The following is a 6,000-nucleotide window of genomic DNA, read 5'->3' on the forward strand; positions in this document are numbered from 1 at the left end:
GGAATTTAAGGGATCTATGTGGTGCCATGTTAGCAAGAAAAACACCACTGAAAAAAGAAGCTCACGTACATTTTTTAGGTAAGCTCATATACATTCAGGGAGACATTTTACTTAGAAAAGTTATTACATACAAAAAAGGTGTGTATAGTGAAAAATCTCAAGAAGTTCAAGGTCATCCATTTAGAAAAGATTCAAAAATTACGCAAATTGGCTCTGTTTTTTTACTAATATCACATAAGTTCAAATACACCGACAACCAAAGTTCGGAGTTCTACTCACAACACACCTTTAAAAAACCTATAAGCGGAGCGGTTCAATGTTTACTAAAACCTCAAATTTCTTCAATCACTAAAGACAGTCAAGAAGATCATAGGAAGTTCAAACAGAAAATAAATAGAGCAGTTCAAAAGTAAAAGACACTTAGAAGTGGATATTTCACCATTTCTAAAATAAAAAACAAGAAGTTCAAATTTTAAAAATAGAGAAGTTCAAAAATCATAAAAAAGACTTTCATTGTTTCTAAAAAAAGTTCTAGAAGTTGAAATTGAAATAATGGACAATTCGATATTTATTAGAAAACTAGGATATTGTCTTTACTAAAAGAAATAAATCAAGAAGTCCAAATTACAAAAATAGAGAAGTGTCATATTTATGACAAAACTCAGATTTTCCTTGTTACTAAAAATAAAATGAAGAAGTTTAAATTAAGAAAAGGAGAAGTTCGATGGATATAAAAAAACTCAAATTCTTTCTGTTTCTTGGAAAAATAAAAGTATAAAGTTTAATTGGAAAAAATGTTTGATGCTTATTTAGAAACATATTTTTTCCTACAATAAGACTAAGAAGTTCAAATTAAAATAAAAGAGAAGTCCAAATATTATGAAAAACTCAGATTTTTCTCGTTACTAAAGTATAAAACAAAGAAGTTCAAATTAAAAAAAGGAACAACTAAAAAAGTTTAAAAAATAGAATTTCCCTATTTCCAAAAAAAACTAGAAGTTCAAACAAAAATAACGAAGTGGTTCGATGTTTATTTAGAAACTAAGATTTTACCATTATTAAAATACTCAAATATCCCTTAGTATTGAAGAATCAACCAAGGAGTTCAAATTGAAAAAAAAACAGATTAAGAAATAAAACCAGGAAGTCCATATTAAAAAGATGAAGAAGTTCGATGATTATAGAAAACTCAGATTTTCCTCGTTATTAAAGAATGAAAACGAGAAGTTCAAAAATAAAATAACAAGAAGTTCAACTTTTTAAAAATAGAACATTTCAAAGATTTCATAAAAAAGATTAAGAAAAAATAAAACTAGGAAGTCAATTTAAAAAGATGGAGAAGTTCGATGATTATAAAAAATTCAGAATTTCCTCGTTGTTAAAGAATGCAAATAAGAAGTTCAAAAATTAAATAACAAGAAGTTCAACTTTAAAAGATAGAGCACTTTAAAATTTCATAAAAAAGATTAAGAAAAAACCCAGGAAGTCCATATTAAAAAGATGGAGAAGTTCGATGATTATAGAAAACTCAGATTTCCCTCTTTATTAAAGATTTGGAAACAAGAAGTTCAAAAATAAAATAACATGAAGTTCAACTTTTAAAAATATAATGCTTCAAAATTTCATTAAAAAGGATTAAAAATAAAACCAAGAAGTCCATATTAGAAAGATGGAGAAGTTCGACGATTATAGAAAACTCAGATTTTCCTAGTTATTAAAGAATGCAAACATGAAGTTCAAAAATAAAATAACAAGAAGTTCAACTATTAAAAATAGAGCACTTCAAAATTCATAATAAAAGATTAAGAATAAACCAGGAAGTCCATATTAAAAAGATGAAGAAGTTCAATGATTATAGAAAACTCAAAATTTCTTCGTTATTAAAGAATGGAAACAAGAAGTTCATAAATAAAATAAAAAGTAGTTCAACTATTAAAAATATAGCGCTTCATAAATTCATAAAAAAAGGATTCAGAAAATCAGATTAAAAATTCATAAAAAAATTAAAAAAATTCACGTAACCGAGAGAAGTTCAGGTTGATAACTGTCAGAAGTTCATGTACTACATGGTGTGTATTTTGTATTAAAAAGAATAAAAAAGTAAAGGCTAAAAGTTGTGTTGTTATAAGTTCAAGTCTTTCGTCGGAGAAAGTTCAAAAAATTATTGTGAGAGAGATTTGTACAAAAGGAATATCATTTGTGTAACACTAATGAATGAATGAAAAAATTACAAGCGCAAATAGGTCACAGAAGTTCAACTGAAAACAACAGGAAGTTCAACTACTACACTGAATGAATTTCACATTAAAACTTTTAAAACCGTTGCGAGTATGAAAAATGATCAACACGAGAAAGTTGCGTGTCTACAGCAGCTTTCCATCGGTATATCACTTGCTCAATTCTGGTGAGTGTTCCGGTGGATGGATGGGGAGCTACGGGCAAAAAAAGCACGTGAAAAATAGAGTGAAGTTCAAGGTTTCATACCGGTAAGTTCAGGTACTTCACGCGATGCATTTTTGACGAATCTGTTTTGCGATAAAGGCAGAATGAATGATCTCTCCGTTTTTGAAATTACTTGAAAACAGTATGGAATCAGAGAAAACTATCAACACGAAAAAGTTTCACATTTTCCGTAGCTTTTCAAGGGTATATTATTTGCCCCATTCCGATAAAGTTTGTAGAAATTAAGGCGAAAATACATTTTCAGCCATTTTCAAAATAGAATTAAAACCGTAGGGGATTAGGAGAAATAATACATAACAATAAGTTTTTCATTTACTCAAGCTTTCCAACGCTGTATCATTTGCTGCATTCGGACTTAGAGTTAAAAAATTAGCATGAAAATACAAACTCGGTGAAAGTTGTACCGTTTGCTAAATAACTCTTAAACACTTGAAAATTAGAAAAAACTTTCAACATGCAGAATTTGCGCATTATCGTAAGCTTTCCAGCGCCATATCATATGCCTCATTTGGATTAGCCATTTAGAAATGGCATCAAAAATACAAACTCGGCTGTTCGGTTTGCGAAATTTTACGATTTTTCAAATTACTCTTTAACCATAAGGAATTAGAGAAAACTATCAACATATGGAAGGAGCGGTTTTACAGCAGCTTCCCAACGCCATATTATTTGCCTCATTCTGATAAACGGTTTATAAATGCAATCAAAAATACGATCCATGTTTTTTATATGAAGAAAAAACGGTTTTCAAAACTGCTCTTAAACCACTTACATTTTGCCAAAAAATTAACTTGTGCCATGATACTCGTGTCCATAGCTTTCCAACAGTATATAGCAAGCCCCATTTGGGCAAAGTTGGCGGAAGTTCAACCTAGCACAGGGGGAAGTTCAGGTCGAACAACTCAGGCAGTAAAGTTGCAAAAAACGCGAGTTCATCACGACCCGAGTGCAAAATCCGCCTATGAGCGAGATTCCTTTTTAAAACGGGTATTTAGTTGCCGAAAATCATTTGCAGATTACACTTATATCACATAGAACACGACTAAGCAGAATAATTCGTGCGAAGAGACACGGTTGCGAAGATAGCCCCGAAGGTCGGGTTCGTACAAAGGAAAGTTCAGGCGTGTTACTCAGGCAGTTCAGGTTGTGATCAGAATATTATTCTGATCCCGTGATCAGATTACATATACATATATACAGTCGGTCTATTCTGCTAATATTAGCAGAACAACTATTCTGATAACACTTCCGCACTACACGTTCAACACAAGTGCACGTCATTCTTTGAACCAAGTGTGCTGCAGTACTCACACAAGTGAACTTCTCGTCGGAAAAAACTGCACGCGTTGTTTTTTTGGTATTGTTTTCGCTCTAGTTTTTTAACCGTTTATCGGAATGAGACGTGTAATATACCGTTGAAAAGCTATGGATTAGGCGCAACTTCGACATTGAACACTTTTCGAGATTCCACACGGTTTAAACAACAGTTTTGAAATGGTGCGTCCCATGACGAGTGGCAGTGAGCGTTTTTTCGCGATTTCTTCTAAACCGCTTATCGGAACGAAGCAAATGATACACCGTTGGAAAGATATCGTCGAGGCGCATCTTTTTCATATCTATCATTTTCTTTAATTCGTTACGGTTTAAGAGCAGTTTCAAATTTACTAAATCGCGGAATTCTGTTTTTCAAAAAAAATTGGTGCTGTTTTCGCTCCAGTTTTCCAACCGTTTGTCGAAATGAGGCGTAAGATACACCGATGGAAAGCTACGGACGAGGCGCAACTTTCATATGTTGAAATGTTTTTGAGATTCCTTACGGTTTTTAGTTAATTTTTGAAAATCATGCGGCTGACGATGAGAGACAACGACGGTTTTTCGCAAAATTTTTACAAACCACTGGTCGGAATGATTCAAACTATACGCTGTTGGAAAGATATCGACGATGCGGAACTTTTTCATGTAGAACACTCTCTCTAATTCTTTACGGTTTAAGAGGAATTTTGAATTTACCGAAATGTGGACACTCTGTTTTTCGCGACACCCAAATCGACGTGGGTACTTCATCCGACTGAAAACCGCACTGCATCGGACGAAAAACCACACTGCATCAAACGGGTAAGAGAACTGCTTGGTTTCTTTTATTCAAACGTAATTTTTTCAAGGACGAGAAAGTAGAGTGCACTTAACATCGGGTGTAAATGAAGCACAACACTATCAAGAAGTGAACCGCATTACTTTTTTTGCTTCCGTAACAATTTTTTGCACTTACAGGATGAACAACATCATATGCCCGACCGCACTGCATCGGACAGGCAAGTGAACCCCGTAAGTTTTCTCTTTTTTCAAACTTCTCTCCGCTTATTTGTGAACCTCATGGTCAAAGTTAGTGAACCGCGTGGCCCAGACTAGAGAACATCATTTTTTTGGTTGGTGAAAGTGAATCGCAGGGCAGAAACTAGTGGACTTCATAAAAAGAAATGAACTTCTTCTGTGTTGATTTTTTATTGTTTTTACAAAGGGAATTTTCTTACAAAGGAACGAAGTTTGTAGACATGATTAGCTTTTTGGGGATTAACAAAGCCGGGAGGTTGTTTAACATAGTCTTCCTCCTTGATTTCACCATTTAGAAAAGAACTCTTAATGTCCATTTAGTATAGAGTGATATCATGGTGATTGTCATAAGCAAGTAAAATGCGAATGGGCTCAAGTCTAGCAACGGGGGCATATGTCTCACCATAGTCCATACCTTCGACTTGAGTGTAGCCATGAGCGACGAGACATGCCTTGTGGCATACAACTTGTCCATCTTCATCTTGCTTATTACAAAACACCCATTTGGTTCCAATGACATTGTGATCGTCGTTGGGCTTTTCAACTAATGTCCATACTTGATTCCTCTCAAAGTTGTGTAGCTCTTCATACATAGCATTTATCCAATCCGGATCCTGAAGGGCTTCTTCTACCTTCATAGGTTCAATAGTAGAAATGAATGAGTAGTGTTCACAAAAGTTAGCCAAACGAGTTTTTGAGCGAGTGATTCTCCCGGTTTGAATGTCATCGAAGATTTGTTCGACGTGATGATTTCTTGAGATTCTTGCTCTAACTCGTGAGAGCTTTTGCTTTGGTTTGGGTGGATCATCATCATCATCATCATCATCATCATCATCATCATCATCATCATCATCATCATCATCATCATCATCATCATCATCATCATCATCATCATCTTCTTCTTCTTATTCTTATTCTTATTCTTATTCTTATTCTTATTCTTATTCTTCTTCTTCTTCTTCTTCTTCTTCTTCTTCTTCTTCTTCTTCTTCTTCTTCTTCTTCTTCTTCTTCTTCTTCTTCTTCTTCTTCTTCTTCTTCTTCTTCTTCTTCTTCTTCTTCTTCTTCTTCTTCTTCTTCTTCTTCTTCTTCTTCTTCTTCTTCTTCTTCTTCTTCTTCTTCTTCTTCTTCTTCTTCTTCTTCTTCTTCTTCTTCTTCTTCTTCTTCTTCTTCTTCTTCTTCTTCTTCTTCTTCTTCTTCTTCTTCT

The sequence above is a fragment of the Triticum dicoccoides genome, chromosome 7B (assembly GCF_002162155.2).
Source record: "Triticum dicoccoides isolate Atlit2015 ecotype Zavitan chromosome 7B, WEW_v2.0, whole genome shotgun sequence".
Lineage (NCBI taxonomy): Eukaryota > Viridiplantae > Streptophyta > Magnoliopsida > Poales > Poaceae > Triticum > Triticum dicoccoides.